Source organism: Petaurus breviceps, unplaced genomic scaffold (assembly GCF_028583685.1).
Source record: "Petaurus breviceps papuanus isolate PSGF00001 unplaced genomic scaffold, PetGlider_PUasm1.0 90686, whole genome shotgun sequence".
Lineage (NCBI taxonomy): Eukaryota > Metazoa > Chordata > Mammalia > Diprotodontia > Petauridae > Petaurus > Petaurus breviceps.
In genome coordinates this window covers 11208121-11218422 of record NW_027187309.1, presented here as the reverse complement: position 1 = coordinate 11218422, position 10302 = coordinate 11208121, and the positions used below count along the sequence as shown (strand labels likewise).

Here is a 10302-nt window from a genome sequence, read left to right as displayed (position 1 = left end):
AGCTAAGTGGCACAATGGATAGAGTGTCAAGCCTTGGGTCAGGAAGACCTGAGTTCAAATCCAGCCTTAGATACTTATTAGTTGTATTACCTTGGCCAAGTCACTTAACCCAGTTTGCCTCAGTTTCCTCAATTGATGGGCATCCCCTCAATTTCCAATTCTTGCCCACCACAAAAATAGCTGCTATAAATATTTTTGTACATGTAGGTTCTTTTCCCATTTTTTGATCTCTTTGGGATACAGACCTAGAAGTAATATTTCTGGGTCAAAGGGTATGCACAGTTTTATAGTCCTTTGTTCATAGCTCCAAATTGCTCTCCAGAATGGTTGAATCAATCCACAACATCACCAACAATACATTAGTGTTCCAATTTTCCTACATCTTCTCCATAATTTATCACTTTCCTTTTTTGTCCTGTTAGTCAGTATGATAGGCATAATGTATTACCTCAGAGTTGTGATTATTTGCATTTCTCTACTCAATTCTGATTTAGAGATTTTTTCATATGACTATAGATAGCTTTAATTTTTTTCCACTGAGAATGGCCTGTTCTTATCCTTTCACCATTTATCAACTGGGGAATGACTTGTATTCTTATAAATTTGACTCAATTCTCTCTATATTTTAGAAATGAGGCCTTTATCAAAGACACTGCTTGGAAAGATTATTTCCTAGCTTCCTGTTCCCTTTCTAATTGTGGTTGCATTGATTTTGTTTGTGAAAAAAAAATCTTTAAATTTAATATAATCAATATTATTCATTGTGTTTTTCAGCAATTATTTTAATTGAATGAGATGGTGAATGTTCATAGCTAGATGCCTCATCTTCATTAAAAAGTTCTTTCTACCATTTATATATATTTGAAGCTCCTATTATGTATTTTGTTCCTTCTGTTGCAACCATGTATGGGAATCTTAGTTATTATGTGGTCTGAATAAGTAATTATTCAGCCATTATTTAATATTTTATCATAGTCAGTAATAATTGCTTAATATTAATAGTTCCATCAGAACAAGATGGGGATCAACTAATGAAAATGTGCCAGGACAGACAATTCCTACACTGTAGTGAATTAATTACTACAGGTCCATACTCAGCATTCAGGGAACAAAATTCTCAAACTTTAAATGAGAAGTTGACTAATAAAACTGAAGGTTCAGGGACTCTGAAATCTGGCATATAGTACAATGAAAGTGAGATATTATCTTGGTTTTACTATTATGTATATTTTAGGTTCTTCAATTTCATGTTTTCTGGCAGGAGGCTCACACAAAATCCTGTTTCTTCAGAAAGCAGCACCACTTGGTCTTTGGTTGGCCAATATTCTGCACATTTTATCTAGTCTTTCTCCAATAATTTAACATGATAAGTTCTTTGGACTTTTTTTGCTGTACCACTAACCAGAAAGGCAACACATGTTAGGAAGTGGACCCTCAATTTAAATGTGATTTCATTGTGCCTCTTTTATGACAACTAAGTTATCATTAATATAACAATTTTCAGTATTTTTCAGTTCAACAGGATTATAAGCATAGGGTATTTTGATTTGTTTTCTAGACTTTTCACTGGTCTATAAGAACAGTTACATATATTTCTGCCATAGTTCTCAATATTGACCTCCTCAACCTCAAACTTCCAATCATTAATGCTTAACATGGTGGTAGAAAAAATGGGGCTCAAGAGAACCATCATGCTCCATTCAGTCAGTGAATAAACATTAAGTAACTACTATGCTCTAGGCACTGTGCTAAGCACAAAATTCCACTCATCTCCTCAACTTGTTGCATTGTGTTCTTAAAAAAGCTTTTTAATTCATATATTTAAAAAATACTTTTTAATGATAGCTTCTTTCTCTTGTTTGTTAAAGAATTTCCTTGTCTGTGGCAAAGAAAGGTACATAATTGGGTTCTCTTCTGTTTCATTTTATTTTTGGTTTTTAGTATACTCTTTAATAGTAAAATCAAATATAAATTTTTAAACTTAATAGTGGCATATGGCATAAAAGCTGATCACTAAACTGAACTTCTGAAAAACTTCTTTCTAGTTTTCCTATCATTTATCATTAGTCAATTCCTCCCTATACATTTTATATTTTGGCATTTATTGAACAGTGAAGTTATTAAGTTTTTTTTTTTAAACAATTCTTTATCTAATCTGTATGTTTAGCTTATTTTTTATTACTTAGCTTTTACAAAGAGATATTTACTGAAAAAAATATAGCAAGGACAGAGTTACAAAAACATCCCTTCGTGGATCTGCCTCCCCCACAGCTGAGGAATATACTCCCTTCTATATAAAAGCTATGATCAAAAACTGAATCTTCATACAATAATACAAGAAATAATTAAATAAAAATTTCCTGAAGCATTAGAAAAAGAGGGGAAAGTAGAAATAGGAAAAAATAATCTACTGATCACCACCCAAAAGAGATCCTATGAGGAAAACCTACAGGAATATCATAACTAGATTCTAAGACACCCCAGCTGAAGGAGAAAATATTATGAGCGACAAGAAAAAAACAATTCAAATATGATATAGCCACAATTAGAATCACACAAGATCTAGCAGTGGTTACATTTCAAGACCACAGGTCTTGAAACATTATATATCAAAAAGCAAAAGAACTTGGGTTGCTGCCAAAAATATATCCAAAGTTAAGCAAAACCTTGAATGAAAAAATAAAGGATATTCAGTGAGTTGCTAGATTTTCAGGATTTTGTTGCAAAAAGATTTGAAATTAATGAAAAATTTGCCATATAAGAGAAATATAATATAAGGTAAACATCAAAGACTAATTACAAAGGACTCAATAAGGAGAGACGTTTTACTTTTTGTCTCAGGAAATGTAAATTGTATATCTAAGATTATTATTAATAATTGGGTAATTCAAAAGGAAGATATGGGTAGAACTGAGAATGATGCAACTCTAAAAAGTAAACCATCTAGGAAAAGAATAGTTATCTTATACAAATAAGAGGTGAGAGGAAGAACTGACACAGAGGAGTTATCTGGGGGAGGAGGACTGATAATTCTGGAACCCTATTTTCATTGGGAATGGGTTAAAGAGGGAACAATACACACACACACAGAGGTGCATAAATGTCTTCTGAATTCAGAAAGAAATAAAGAAGTAAAAGATTAAGGGGATAGGGAGGGGGAGAGGATAACAGAGGAATTTCAGGGTTGGGGGAGAGGATAAGGAAGGGATCTTTGGTGGGGGACAAGGAAGTAAGTAAAAGTAAAGTAGAGGAGTTAGAAGGGATGGGAAATAAGAAGTACAAACAAACATAAAATAAAGATTAGGAGTAGAATTTATTAGGGAAAAAAGCAGGGATAGAAAGCATGATCTCAGACAAAGTTGAAGCTAAAATAGATTTAATAAAAAAAATTGGGAAACTACACTATACATCAGCCATATTAATCAATATTGGTTTAGACTATTTAAAATAACTAGACAGTATAAGGTTGGAATGTTGCTGTGGTATAGGAAAAGATTAGTTGGTGGATTTAGAAAAATATAGAAACACTTAGACCTAGGAAGAAAGACATCATCCTCAAAGAAACAGAGAACAAGAAAGTATAATATGGTAAATATAGTATAGATGAATATGAATGTATACATCTACATATGGTTGAATATGAATGTATATGTCTATATATAAGCATGATTATAGATATCTAAGAATATGTATGTATATGGATTGTGCATATGTTTGTGCGTGTGTTTGTGTTTCTGTACATCATTGTAGCCTTCAGGGGAGGAGGGAACAAAAAGAACAAAGTAAAAAGAGCACAGCAGAGAATAAAAGAAAACTTACAAGGAAGCAAAAAAAAAAAGATGTACAGCTTGGAAAACAACTTATATCTATTATATAGGCTATCTTGAAATGGAAATTTTTACTGTATATTTTGAATCATCTCTAATGTTCTGCTGTGCACAAAGCAATGCTTTTTTTTCTTTTCTTATTTTGAATTTAAGTTTATAATGTTTCTTTTTCTTTTATTATATATTTAAGTTTAAAATAAATTAATAATATAATAAAAAACACGTGGAACATATCTCTTCTTTTGCTTTATCCAACCCTGTGTTAGGCATATGACTGTATTTGTCTCATTAAAGGAATTGGGGAATAAATTTTGTTGTATAGGCAGGAATTATTCTTTAGTAGTTTCATATAATTTTCCTGTAAATCCACCCACATGAAAGCTTTCCCCTTTTATATATCTTCTATAACTAGTTTGATTTGCTTTCATGAAGGAGTTATTTATTTTGTATTCTATTCATTTTTATAGTTTGTATTTTCAAGATAATTCCCTTTAAGTTTTCAGTTTTGTTGATATAAAACTGTATGTAGTAGGTTCTGACAACTTATTGTTTTTCCTCTCTATTATAGTTTTACCTTGTTAACTTTTTTATTTTGTAAATTTGATTTTTCTACTCTTTTTGATTAGATTAACTAGAAGTTTATTGATCTGATTTTCAAAGAACCAAATTCAGTTTTCTCAATCTATCATCATTTTGTTGTACAATGTATCTATTTCTCCACTTTCACAATTGCTTACTCTTGGTTTGTTGATTTTCTAATTTACTAATTTTATATTCACTTTATTAATTCCATTTGTCTACATCAGTAATATATATATACATACATACATATATATATATATATATATAAAATCTTTTCTTTGAAAAATGTTTTAGTTGTATGCCAGAAATTCTAGTGTGTTGTATAATAGTTATCACTGTCTTTTGCCTAGTTATCAATTGTTTCTATGTTTTGCTCATTGACCTACTCATTAAAAAGGATACCATTGTAAGTTGCCATTTAGGTCTTAATCTTTTCCTTTTGCTTCCAATATTAGATGTTATTTATTTTGCTTTATGGTCTATAAAGGATTTGTTGGTTTTAATGTTTGTTTATAACTTCTCTAGTACATGGTCTATTTTTAAAAAGGCACCATGTAATGCTGAAATATGTGTATTTTTTTAATGCTCCCATTTAAAATACAACATAGCTCTTTCAGATCTAAATTCTCCAACATTTTATTCAGTTCTATATTTTCCCTTTTGTCTTATCTTTCTGTTATATTTTTCTACTTTGAAAGAAAAACAATAAAGTGTTGGTAAGCAGTATTATCATCTCCATCTTCCAAATGAGGAAATAGGCTGAGCTACATGAAATGCTTTGTCCAAGTATCCACAGCTACTACTAAATGAGATAATTGTAATTTAAACCCAGGTCATCTACTTCCAGATCCAATGCTTTTCAAATATTTTACAGACATGATGTAACTATGAAGTATTATATGAATATATTACATAAGTGTTGTGTAAAAAGTGTTTATGCCTAGTTTAAAAAAAGATGCTGAATTAAGAGTTAAGAAACTTAGTTCATAATTTGGGGTTTACTAAGAATTATAATTTAATAAAGATAAAAAATTGTCCAGGTCACAAAAAAGATCTCAAATTTTGACAATTACAACATGGTTCTGATGAAATATTGTAGTCTCTAAATATTGATGGAGATATGCATAATAGGTGTGAAGTGGAAGCAATATACTACCAATAAAGTACTATGCATTAGAAATAATGTGAAAGATGCCTTCAAAGAGACAGGGTAGTAAAACAAAGATGGACACTGGTCATAGAACAATAGTGAGGGGGTAATTAATGAGTAGCCCACATACTCCATTAATATCTATGCAACATCCAAAGATCAAGGAAAGAGTTCCAGTATATTGACTGGATGTACTATGTGGAGGATTTTCCAGAGTATATAGGCAAAAGTAAAATAGTATGAGAAGGTACAGATGGGTATTGGTCTTTATAGACCTTTTATGGAGAGCAAAAACTGCATTGATGAAATCAAAGGTCCATTAAATTATTAAAAATTGATATTTTCAGGAAATATTTTATTAATGAAGCCATGTCTTCTGGATTTATGGTTTTTAGAGAGGAAGAAAAATGTATATGTAAGAAAAGTAATAAAAATATGTACAGATTTATTTCATAATCTATGTCTTTACAAACTGATTTGAAAAGTTTATATGGCAAAGAAAATATGACCCTAAACAAAATTTTGAGCTACAGAACCCACAAAGTGACAGAGAGAAATCTCCTACTAAAGGAAGCCCAGCAGGCCGGCAGGAAGGGTCCATCGCAGTGCATTGGGAGCTGAGCCTAGCCCCATGTGAGCCCATGGTTTTGGCCCCAGGGCATCAAGCAATGGCTGAAGTGGACTTCAGGAAGAGTGGATCACCAGCAGCTGTGGTGGTTTCCAGAAATATCAAACCATAAATGCCAAAGACAAAGTAAAAGGTCAGTGCAGAACTCTGCTGGAACCAGGGGGGATGGAGGTGTGGTCAGGCCTCTGCCCCTGGAGCAAGAAGTGGCAGAGGCATGGCAGCCATGCAGCCACCTCCATGTGGCTGCTTCAGAGCTCCTGGCCTTCAGATCATGGTGGGGGGGGGGAGGGGAAGCAACCATTCAGAGGGTAATCACTCTTCTTTAATCTGCCTGGATCTATATCGTGCTCTTGGGTGGTGGTCCTGAGGTGTGTGACTGGTGAGTCAGAGCTTGTGGGGGTTGTAGAGATGGCATCCTCCTAATAGTTCTGGCAGCTGTGAAAACCCATATGATTTGGGACAAAGCTCTCCTCTCTGGAAGCAGAGGTCTACTGTGGCAAAAAGTTCAAAAGTCAAGTAATTGAGTAGCAACATGAGCAAGGAAAGGAAGAAAAGCAAGCACAGCAATCCAACTTTAGATTCCTTTTTGGGGGGACAAAAAAAGATCAAAGCATGGAATGGCAGGAAGACAAAAAAGTCAGAACTTGTGCACCAAAAGTGTGCAAGAAATATATAAATTGGTTAAAGGCCAGGGAGGAGCTCAAGAAGAATTTTGAAAATAAAATAAGAGAAGTGGAGTAAAAATTGGGAAGAGAATGAGAATGATGCAAGGAAATCATGAAAAGATAGTCAACAGCCTGACTGAAGAAAATAAACCCTTAACAAATAGACAAACTCAAATGAAAAAAGAGGCCCAAAAAGCCAATGAGGAGAAGAATGCCTTAAAAAGCTGAATTTGCCAGATGGAAAAATATTTTCAAAAGCTCACTGAAAAGAGTAATTCCTTCAGAATTAGATTGGAGCAAATGGAAGCTAGTGACTTTATGAGAAATCAAGATACTATTAAACAGATCCAAACAAACGAAAAAAAAAAATAGAAGGCAATGTGAAGTATCTCACTGGAAAAACCACTGACCTGGAAAATAGATTGAGGAGACATAATTTAAAAATTTGGAATACCTGAAAGCCATGATTGAAAAAAGAACCTAGAAATCATCCTTCATGAAATTCTCAAGGAAAATTTCCCTGATATTTTAGAACCAGAGGTTAAAAAGAATTTTAAAACAGAAAGTTAAAAGAATTCAGCAATCACCTCTTAAAAAAGATCCCCAAAAGAAAACTCCTAGGAATATTATAGCCAGATTCCACAGTTCCCAGATCAAGGAGAAAATATTACAAGCAGCCAAGAAAAAACAATTCAAATATTGTGGAAACACAATCAGAATAACATAAGATCTAGCAGCTTCTACATTAAGGGATCAAAAGCCTTGGAATATGATATTTTGGAGATCAGAGGAGCTAGGATTAAAACCAAGAATAACCTACCCAGCAAAACTGAGTATAATGTTTCAGGGGAAAATATAGTCATTCAATGAAATAGACGACTTTCAAGCATTCTTCTTAAAAAAAAAACAAACCTGAGTTGAATAGAAAATTTGACATTCAAATACAAGAAGCAAGAGAAGCATGTGAAGGTAAATAGGGAAAAGAAATCATAAGGAACTTATCAAAGTGGAACTATTTACATGCCTACATGGAAAAATGATAATTGTAACTTATGAAACTTTTCATATGAGGATAGTTGAAGGGGATATAAATGTGCATATATGTATATATATACATATACATACATATATGTCTTTATAGGAGGGTATATGTGCAAATGAATACATATGTATGTGTGTGTATATATGTGTGCAGGTATACATAGACAGAGGGTGCAGGCTCAATTGAATAAGAAGGGATGATATTTAAAAGGTGAAATTGAGAGGTGAGAGAGGAATATGATGAGAGGAGATGGGGAGAGACAGAATGGGGGTAAATTATCTCATATAGAAGAGTCAAGGGATAACTGTTACAATGGAAGAGAAGAACAGGAAGGCAAAAGGGAATGGGTCAGCCTTATTCTCATTGAGTTTGGGTAAGGGAGGGAATGACATACATACTAAATTGGGTATCTTGCCCTACAGGACAGCAGGGGGGAAGGGGATGAGAGGGGGAATGATGAAGAAGAGGGCAGGTTGAGGGGAGGGAAGTTAGAAGCACACACTTTTTAAAAGGGACAGGGTCAAAGTAGAGAATAGAACAAATGGGGGTTGGAATAGGATGGAGGGAAATATAGTCAATCTCTCACAATATATCCACTATGGAAATGTTTTGCATAGCTACACACGTATAACCTAAATTAAATTGCTTATTTTCCCAGTAAGGGTGGGTGACAAGGGAGGAAGGGAAAGAATCTGGAATACAAAGTTTTAAAATCAAATGATTAAAAATATATCATTATTATTAATAAGATATACAGGCACTGGAATATGGAGATCCATCTTTCCCTAACAGAAAGCTGGAAGGGGGATGAGGGAGGATATAGGAGAGAACAGATTGGGGGAGCAGGTATACAGTGGGAATGCTATTTTGGGGTGGTATGTAGGGGAAAAATGGGGAGAAAATTTGTAACTCAAAATCTTCTGGAAATGAATGGTGTAATCTATAAATAAACATAAAATTTAATTTTAAAAAAAGTAATAGTGGTGGCAACTAGGTGGTGCAATGGATAGAGCAATGGCCCTGGAGTCAGAAGGACCTGAGTTCAAATTCATCCTCAAAAACTTGACACTTACTAGCTTTGTGACCAACAAGTGAGTTAACCCCCAGTTGCTCCCTCCCCAGAAAAATGGAGTAGCAAAATCACAGGTTTTCTTCTGAGTACCCAAGAGTACTAGATTTTTGGAATGAACGTCTTCACAGGAGTCACCAGTGAGATCCATTTATTCTTCCATTTGTTAGAAAAATTACAACCTTTTTAAGCCTGTTTCCTCATCTATAAAATGAGAAGTTTGTTTTAGATTACCCTGCCAACTCTAAAATTCTATGATTCTATTCTTATTTTAAATTACTTCCTTGTAGCATATTTACTACATAAAATTACACATTAACTCTTTCAGGTTTCTTGGTTCCCATTTCATTACTTCTTTAAATATTTGAATGTGTCGATATGATATAGTATAAGGAGTCAGAAGATGTGGTTTCTTGCCTTGGCTTTGCTACAGTCTAGCTGTTTTACCTTGGGCAAATCCTTGAAATTCCTGTTTGCCTAAGTTCCCTGATAATGGCAGTGCGGGAGAGTTATATAATAGGAAGAATATAGTTGGCATTTATGTAGCATTTTGAAGTTGGCAAAGTGTTTTGCATGCATCAATCAAATGAAGTAAGATATGTAAAGTGCTCTGAAAACTTTAAATGCCAGTTATTATTATTGTTCCTTTTTATCTCTACAATATCCCCGTGAGGTAGATGTTATTATTGTTCACATTCTGTAGAAAAATTATCAATCAGCTGAAAAGACTGCAATTCACAGAAATCCTCAGCATTTCTATATATTACTAACAAAACCCCACAGAAAGAGAGAGAAAGAGAAATTCCATTTAAATGACTAAAGACAGTATAAAATACTTGAGAACCTACCTGCTGAGACACATCCAGTAACTATATGAACACAATTACAAAAAAAACTTTTCAAACAAATAAAAACAGATCTAAGCAACTGGAAAAAATATTAATTGCTCATAAGTAAGCTAAGTCAATAAAATAAAAATGACAATATTGACTAAATTAATTTACTTATTCAATGTTATATGAATTCAACTATCAAAAAGCTAGGAAAAATAATCAAATTCATCTGGAAGAGGAAGAGTTCAAGAATATCGAAGGAATCAATAAAAAATAGTGAAGGAAGGGTGAGTCATAGTACCAGATATTAAAATATATTAAAAAACAATAATTATCAAAAACAATTTGGTTGGAGTGTCTAGATGGCACAGTGAATAGAGCACTGGCCCTGGAGTCAGGAGGACCTGAATACAAATTTGGCCTCAGATACTAGCCATGTGACTTTGGGCAAGTCACTTAACCCCAACTGCCCTATAAAAAAAAAAGCTAAAAAATTAAAAAACAAA

General features: G+C 33.3%; 1 pseudogene; it reads right to left on the bottom strand.

Moving 5' to 3' along the window:
- Positions 1-754: 754 nt before the first annotated feature.
- The window catches only part of LOC138144133 (tyrosine-protein phosphatase non-receptor type 2 pseudogene), an 84950-nt pseudogene continuing 75402 nt past the window's right edge, over positions 755-10302 (bottom strand).